At 46.7% G+C, this 9,026-nt stretch overlaps 1 protein-coding gene across 1 annotated transcript in view; it reads right to left on the reverse strand.

The window, feature by feature from the left end:
• LOC137376537 (muscarinic acetylcholine receptor M3-like) overlaps positions 1-4,505 on the reverse strand; it is a 356,458-nt gene extending 351,953 nt beyond the window's left edge. Inside the window, exons 1-2 of the mRNA XM_068045280.1 lie at positions 4,427-4,505; positions 1,942-2,099 (exon numbers count right to left, since the gene is read on the reverse strand). The gene's annotated coding sequence lies outside the window, so the exon portion shown is untranslated. The remainder of the gene's footprint in view (positions 1-1,941; positions 2,100-4,426) is intronic.
• Between the last annotated feature and the right edge of the window lie 4,521 nt (positions 4,506-9,026).

Consider the following 9,026-nt stretch of genomic DNA (forward strand, 5'->3'; position numbering starts at 1 on the left):
CAGAGTTATCTAGCAGTTGAGCAGCAAATCATTAATGAACAGAGTTACTTAACACAAAAGTAGCAAAAGTTACAAAGGCAATTCCCTCTAACATTGTAAATAAGTACTAATGGATGCTGAGCATTTGCTATAGCAGCAACCACAGTCTGAGATTATAAATTGGTGAGTAAAGCCTGGCTACCAGACCCGAACCCGAACCTGACTACACCCGACTACATGTGTCGGGTTCAGGTCAGGTCGGGTCCAAATTCCGAGTCCAGCATTTGGGCTCGGTTCGAGTCGGGTTGGGCTGGACATTGCCTCCGGGAAGTCACGGGATCAGGCTTACCCATGATCCCCCACAACCAGCTGCAGGAATAGCCTGATGCCGGAACAGATGAAGGAGATTCGGGTCGGGTGGGGCGTGATAAAAATTAAAGGGCTCGGGCTCGGGTCAGGTTTGGCTTGGCTGTGGTCGGGTCGGGCTCGGGTCAGATTTTAATTTTATACCTGAGCCAGGCTTTATTGATGAGATTAAAAGCAAAATACTGCGGATGCTGGTGATGCCACTACCAAACGCATCTTCCCCTCCCTTCCCCTGTCAGCATTCTGAAGGGATCGTTCCCTCCGCGACACCCTGCTCCACTCCTCCATTACCCCCACCACTTCATCCCCTTCCCACGGCACCTTCCCCTGCAATCGCAGGAGGTGTAATACCTGCCCATTTACCTCCTCTCTCCTCACTATCCCAGGCCCCAAACACTCCTTTCAGGTGAAGCAGCGATTTACTTGTACTTCTTTCAATGTAGTATACTGTATTCGCTGCTCACAATGTGGTCTCCTCTACATTGGGGAGACCAAATGCAGACTGGGTGACCGCTTTGCGGAACACCTCCGCTCAGTCTGAAAGTATGACCCCGAGCTTCCGGTTGCTTGCCATTTCAACACACCCTCCTGCTTTCATGCTCACATCTCTGTCCTGGGATTGCTGCAGTGTTCCACTGAACATCAACGCAAGCTCGAGGAGCAGCATCTCATTTACCGATTAGGCACACTACAACCTGCCGGACTGAACATTGAGTTCAATAATTTCAGAGCATGACGGGCCCCCCAATTTACTTTTATTTTTAGTTATTTTTTCTTTTTTTTTTGTGTTTATTTTATTTTATTTTATCTTAGTTTGTTCAGTTTGCCTACCCACTGTTTTTTTCATGTTTGTACTTGTGGCTGTTCAGTTTTCAGTCCGTTAACACCCTATCTATACTGATGCTTTGTCTTTCAATACACCATTAACATATTGTTTGCCTTTGCTCCAGGACCTTCTGGTCAGTTATTCGCTGTGACCTTGTCCTATCTACACCTTCTCCTTTATTATCTCTTGCTCCACCCCCGCTTTACTTGCTTAAAACCTTTCACATTTCTAATATTTGTCAGTTCTGAAGAAGGGTCATTGACCTGAAACATTAACTCTGCTTCTCTCTCCACAGATGCTGCCAGACCTGCTGAGTATTTCCAGCATTTCTTGATTTTATTTATTGGTGAGATTACTTGAATTGGATAAATATTTGAAGGAGAAAATTTGTAGGGTTTTAAGGAAAGATCAATGAGTGGGACTAATTGGACACATCTTTTAATGAGTGCAAATGGAACGATGGGCTGAATGGCCTCCTTCTGAGCTGTGTGATTCTAAAAGCCATTCCGTAGCTAGCTGATAATTTAAGAGCTTTGAATAACCAATCTATTAAATAACTTAAGTCAATATGTATGATTAACAAGGAGAACCTTCTCCTCACAAGTGGCATGGTTGAGTCAATCTCCTGATCTCTCTGGAAGGCAGGCATTAGATTTTGAAAGTAAATGAGCCCCTTTTTGGTGTCAGTGTTATCTGTTCCACTTGGACCTTTGGTTCCCACTGAACCCACTTTGCACATGTGACAATATCTGAACTGGCTTTCCTCTCACCTTTCTCTGGTCTTGGACACTTAAAAAGTGGCACTTTTCTTGGCCTGCTACTGTCCCGCATGCTACCTCTGTGTTTTACTTCTTGTCCGAATATGCTGCACCTGTAAAGTTATCTTTATGCATCAGGTAGGTAAAGGTTCTTGCAGAACAAAGAGAACCTGGTGAATTAACACAAAGATTGTTACTTCTACAAAGACAAAGAGAGATATAGCTAGCTCTTCAGATTTTATGGGCAAATTATCTAAGAAATTCCACGGCCAAAAGACTATTTGATGAATGGTCATTAAATACAGAATTATAATTTATATGGTGCAAAGAGAGGAAAACAGAAACAACAAGCACACACCCCAGTGACCCAGTTAGTGCTCCGTGTGACGTGGTAGCCTTTGCACTTGACCACTCCTACTCTGTGCTCCCCTTGTGACCTCGGAGAAGGTGGAGGCAGCCTGCTCACTCGTCTCACATGGGTGCAATCGATGATTCCCTGCATTTGGGCAACCCAGGGATGGAGGCGAAATTCATTGTTCTCTGTCCCTGTCAGGCTGTCTCTTGTGAAAATAATGTACTGTCCAGCTCTGGCACATAGGGCATCAGTGACCAACGGGACGCAGTGGTGCGTAGCCATTTGCGATATGTGACTAAAGTCCACAGCTGATCCTTGGAAGGGGCCAGCAGCGAAGAGGTTGAAGGCCACAGTAACTTTAATGGCTATTGCCGGGGCATGGCGATCAGTGCTGTGAGGTGCGAAGTCTTCAGCGACGAGGACACAGGTATCTGTGACGATCTACCTGGAGAGTTGCAGTCTCCTGTGACACTGGTATAGCCCCTATTGCCTTCCTGCCCTCTTTCCTCTCCCATATTCTTCTGCTTCCTGGGGCTCCTCCATACCTGTGGAGGCTGTTGCCCCCATCACCACTAGGCTCAAAATCTGAGAATTGTGCCCCCATTTGCCAGCTGCAGCCTTCCTTGTGGACAGGTAGTCATCCTATTGTGATTGGCAGCCTTGCCCCCTACTCTTCTGCCCTCGCGATGCAAGACGGAGTGACAATCACATTCAATGCCTGTGCGCTGACTTGCCCACTCTCTCTGCCACCTTCGCAGCACCAAGGCATCTCTTTTCCAAAGGCCAAGTCCCCTTCTGCACCACTGACCCTCTTATGGGGTTGAGGTAATTCCCTGGGGTGGCCATGATTGACTGCACACTTTGTAACCACCTCCCTTCAGCTGATCAGCCCCAGACAGGGCGTGCAACCCTTGCGCCCCATAAAAATTTCAAACTGCCCCTTTAATGAGCTCATAATGAGCACTTTAATGACTTTAAATGGTCTTAATCAGGAGGTGGATGGGATCCCTGTCCCACCCTCTACCCGCCCTGGTGAACATTGCCAGCACCAGGAAAGGGGTCTCAAAACCAACAAGCTGGCTGGCGCTGGTATTTTTGGGTGCCATCCACCTTCCTACCTGCCCCTGGTAGGGCCCAAAAATTCAGCTCTTTGTGTCTGATCTTTACAATCGCACACCACTGATACTGCGCTCCTCAAGAGATTTTCTTTCACACAAATGGGAAGAGGCACCATCTTTCTGTTCCATCAGAGGTCTGAACTGGGAATAATGGTGTCTCATACTAGTTAGAAATGTCTGTAGTATAAATACAGATCTTCCAGTTACAATTAACCTAGAAGCTTTACGGCTTTAACTCTTTTCTGTCCTTTATTTTACAAGATTTTATGGGCAAATTATCTGGGAACTTCCATGGCCAAAAGACCTGTTGCTGAAAGGTCACTTAAGTACATTATAATTCTTCTTTTCTTTCTTTCTTTTGGGCCATTAGAAAACAGGTGTGAAGGACCTTCAACACATTTGACCTCCTCCTTCCAGAATATTATCTCTACCATACTCCCTCACACCATCCAGCTGTTTCTTGAATGCAGCTGGAAAATCTTCCAGCTATTCAATTCCATCCTTGTAGATATTTTTTGATGCCTGTCCTTCACAGCCCTGAACCTGACCTTTTCCCTAATTGTGTTGTCCATGTCTGTCTGAAAGCATTGCTCCAGGTTCATTTTCTAGTCCTCTATAAGGACCCCTTTAGATAAAAAAAATCTCATTTCTAGGGCTTCCACTGATTTTCTTGCTTACTCTGCAATACTGAACACACTGCTCGCTCCCCTCCTAGTGTCATGCAGGAAATTTCAAGCAATACATCATAAATCCTCACCAAAATATAAACAGAAAATGCTGGAAATACTCAGCAGGTCAGGAAGAATCTGTGAAGTGAGAATCAGAGTTAATGGGCAGGATTTTGTTCTCAGCCCGACGCCGGAGAATTGCAGCGGCAACGGCCGCCACAGAATCTGACGCCGGGATTTCCGGGCTGGATATTCTCTGCGGTGTGGAAGCTCTGTGACAGCCCCTCCGCCACTCTACTTTCCGTATGCTAATTAGATCTTTGCATTCATTTAAATGTAACCCACAGCGATCTTACCTTCAGTTCCCGATCTTCAGCGCGACGTGCGACACTCACACACCTTCACTTTCCCGTCTAGGGAAAGCTGGCACCATCGAGGCGGGGAAGGGGTGAACTCTGCACTATTTGAACAGGGAAGGGGGAAAGGGGTGATCTCTGCAGTATTTGTACAGGGAAGGGGGTAAAGGGGTCAACTCTGCAGTATTTGTACAGGGAAGGGAGAAGGGGTCAACTCTGCAGTATTTGTACAGGGAAAGGGGGAAAGGGGTGATCTCTGCAGTATTTGTACAGGGAAGGGGGTAAAGGGGTCAACTCTGCAGTATTTGTACAGGGAAAGGGGGAAAGGGGTGATCTCTGCAGTATTTGTACAGGGAAGGGAGGGAAGGGGTCAACTCTGCAGTATTTATATAGGGAAGGGAGGGAAGAGGTCAATTCTGCACTATTTGTATAGGGAAGGGAGGGAAGAGGTCAACTCTGCAGTATTTGTATAGGGAAGGGGGGAAGGGGTCAACTCTGCAGTATTTGTATAGGGAAGGGGGAAAGGGGTGAACTCTGCAGTATTTGTATAGGGAAGGGGTCAACTCTGCAGTATTTGTATAGGGAAGGGGTCAACTCTGCAGTATTTGTATAGGGAAGGGAGGGAAGAGGTCAATTCTGCACTATTTGTATAGGGAAGGGGGAAGGGGACAACTCTGCAGTATTTGTATAGGAAAGGGGGTAAAGGGGTCAACTCTGCAGTATTTGTACAGGGAAAGGGGGAAAGGGGTGATCTCTGCAGTATTTGTACAGGGAAGGGAGGGAAGGGGTCAACTCTGCAGTATTTATATAGGGAACGGAGGGAAGAGGTCAATTCTGCACTATTTGTATAGGGAAGGGAGGGAAGAGGTCAACTCTGCAGTATTTGTATAGGGAAGGGGGGAAGGGGTCAACTCTGCAGTATTTGTATAGGGAAGGGGGAAAGGGGTGAACTCTGCAGTATTTGTATAGGGAAGGGGGTAAAGGGGTCAACTCTGCAGTATTTGTATAGGGAAGGGGGTAAAGGGGTCAACTCTGCAGTATTTGTACAGGGAAAGGGGGAAAGGGGTGATCTCTGCAGTATTTGTACAGGGAAGGGAGGGAAGGGGTCAACTCTGCAGTATTTATATAGGGAACGGAGGGAAGAGGTCAATTCTGCACTATTTGTATAGGGAAGGGGGAAGGGGTCAACTCTGCAGTATTTGTATAGGGAAGGGGGTAATGGGGTCAACTCTGCAGTATTTGTACAGGGAAAGGGGGAAAGGGGTGATCTCTGCAGTATTTGTACAGGGAAGGGAGGGAAGGGGTCAACTCTGCAGTATTTATATAGGGAACGGAGGGAAGAGGTCAATTCTGCACTATTTGTATAGGGAAGGGAGGGAAGAGGTCAACTCTGCAGTATTTGTATAGGGAAGGGGGGAAGGGGTCAACTCTGCAGTATTTGTATAGGGAAGGGGGAAGGGGTCAACTCTGCAGTATTTGTATAGGGAAGGGGTCAACTCTGCAGTATTTGTATCGGGAAGGGAGGGAAGAGGTCAATTCTGCACTATTTGTATAGGGAAGGGGGCAGGGGTCAACTCTGCAGTATTTGTATAGGGAAGGGAGGGAAGGGGTCAATTCTGCACTATTTGTATAGGGAAGGGGGAAAGGGGTCAACTCTGCAGTAATTGTATAGGGAAGGAGGGAAGGGGTCAACTCTGCAGTATTTGTATAGGGAAGGGAGGAAGGGGTCAACTCTGCACTTTGCTGAATTGTCTGCAGGGCTAGCAGCCTTTTAAAAAGGGCACCAGCATCTGCTCCCACATCAGATGATGCTGTGAACAGTGCTGTCAATGCCGACCCTGCCATGTGATTGATGAGGGAGGGCGGCGGCCATGAAGATGCTAAGTGGCCACCCACCTCAGAATCACGGCAGTGTAGCTGCCACCACTCCTGGTGGTGGGATAACAAAATCCAGCTCAATATTTCAGGTTGCTGACCTTTCATCAAAATTGACAAAAGTTCATAGGCCTGAAATGCTGGGGAGAATTTTGACAAGCAAGGGGAGGCAAGTTTGAATGTGTGTGGGGAGTTAAATCCCTCAAAAGTGACGTCATGTAGGATTCCAACATCATCCCGCCCACTTCTGTGTTTCACCCGGGTGGGTTTGAAGGCGAGCGGGGAAACCCCTTGGAGCTGCCGGATAAGTAATTGAAGTATTCAAATAGGTAATTAAGTATTATTTTAGCCAAGTAGTCTGGCTTTAACAGCCAGTGCACATATTTCTCGGGCTGTCAGCAACTTGTCAATGTCACCAAGGCGAGTAAACCACAGGAGAGCTTCTTCAGAGAAACTGACAGGCTGGGAAGGTTTTTATCAGTGAAAGTGAAGAGCTCCAGCCATGGTCAGGTGAGAGGCTGCTGTTCATAGCACTCCTTCTCAGAGAGTGCTTTCACTGCTTGATAGGTGATCACCAAGTTCTTGGAAGTGACTACCCCTGTCTTGAACTTCACCCACTTTTAGCTCACTCTTGTGCTGCTATCCCTCATCACAGCATGGGAGCTGCATATTCAGCTCCACCTTGGATCTCTAATGAGGAACGAGAGCAGCAGCAACCCCAACACCAGTATCAGCTGCCTTCTCCTCATCCACATGATGCTCCTCATGGCAAAGGGGATGGGAACAGAACTCCAGATCCAAGGAAGTGAGACACTCAACACAGGGTCTACAGGCAGAGGATCAGCACCAGGGACTCAGCAGCCTCATGGAAGGTCATTGCTGACATCTGCAGTCTCTTGCAACAGGACCTCCTTCCCAGTGGACGAGGTGGACACGCATTGCCAATGGCCAACAAGGTGCCTGTCACTGGAAGATTATTCCCTACCCCCACCCCCTGCCCCCTCCCAGGTCTCTGACTGTCTCCAAGATTGTGTGTTCTCGTCCTACAGGGAGAGACAGCAGAGAGGTTTGAGTGTTATCAATGGCTTGTGTGGAGAGGACAGAAGGACAATATTTGTGGAGGGTGACTGTGAGGCATGGGTGCGCAAGGGCAATAGGATGAGAGTTGTCTGCTCAGCTGGGAATGTGAGGTGCCTGAAGAGACTGGAATGAGTAGAGCTGCAAGGTGTGTTATTCTGAGGACTCCTGTTCATGAGAATGCTGGCAAAGTCAGAGTGTGGGATTTGGCACCTGAAAGTGTTTTACCACTCACCTTTCCCACTCTCCTGAGGTCCTGGATCCTCTTGGTGCGCATTATCCAGGTTGGAGGAAACCACACTTCTGTTGCTGACTTCCTCGGCCTCTTCCATCCACACCTGCTTGGTTGGAGAGGTTGTCCGCTTCCTCTCATCCTTGGGAGAGCTCACCTTACTGCAGCCCCTCAGATCCTGCAGCAGGACCTCCAGGTAAGAGAGAGAGACCCAGGGACCAGCCTTCCCAGGTCTCCTCTCCAGTCCTGCGGTTGCTGCAGCCTCAAAAATCCTTGTGTAGTTGAACCTTTCTGACACATGCTGGGGTCCCTTTAATTAGAAATCCTTCCTTTGACAGATCCGATTGGTTGGGGAACCCAGAAGTGGGAATGCTAATACCATGGCTGAGTTAAAGAGCCTCAGCAACGCACACTCCTTCACCATTCAGGTTCCCAGCCCGCTGTTGGTCCCATCGTTTCGACATGGATTAAGTTCTGAAAATTCCATCTATTAACACTGTTTCATTCTCACAGATGCTGCCAGACCCGCTGACTATCTCCAGCATTTTCTGTTTTTGTTTCAGATTTCCAGCATCCGCAGTATTTTGCTTCTGTTTAGTCCTCACTGTGTCATCTACAGTGTATCTAAATTACTACACTCATTTGGAATTAACCAACGTCACTTAGAACTAACATCACTGCTACAAAGAGCCCAACATTTTCAAGAACTAGAATGTTTATAAACATTAATCCCAACTGGAATTTTCAACAACATTGTACAACTTCATAAACCAGCTGCATCATTAAGTAAACAAGTAATCAGCTTTTACCCAAACAACCAATTTCCATAATTACAGGGAGCTATTTCTAGTGAAATTATAATCGTCTTCTTTTATAATGCTTTTACCATCTTATTACAATTGACAAGTGTAAGAAATCTTCCAGTTGTGTTCACAATCTCTGTACCCCATCGTGACCAGAGGAAATCTCCACCCCCCCCACCCCCCGCCCCCCGCCAGTAATTCATGGCTTCTTAAGTGTCTTGGGTTTCAATGAATGAATGTCAGAGCAGAGACAATTACATATTTCATTAAGTTGGAAAATGTTAAAAAATTAGATATTTGCTCTTCTTGTGCCTAATAAAAACCAGGCAGCGAAATTAAAACCCTTTGTATCTTGATACAAACAAACACGAGTAAGTCGTCTGTTGAAAGAATCTGGAGAATATTGGCACAGGAACTGTTGGAAAATAACAGCAATTTAATGGCTCTTGCCATTATTAGTTTGCAAAATAATCCAACAATTTGTGGCCAAGAGATATGTCATGAGTTCTGATTATCCGCAAATTTCTGGATGATTTGTGCTGCTCTGTCATTAACTTCTACAAAAGCAAAATGAATTGCAACTTCGCCATGAGATTCCCCATTGAAGTTCATT

The sequence above is a fragment of the Heterodontus francisci genome, chromosome 13 (assembly GCF_036365525.1).
Source record: "Heterodontus francisci isolate sHetFra1 chromosome 13, sHetFra1.hap1, whole genome shotgun sequence".
Lineage (NCBI taxonomy): Eukaryota > Metazoa > Chordata > Chondrichthyes > Heterodontiformes > Heterodontidae > Heterodontus > Heterodontus francisci.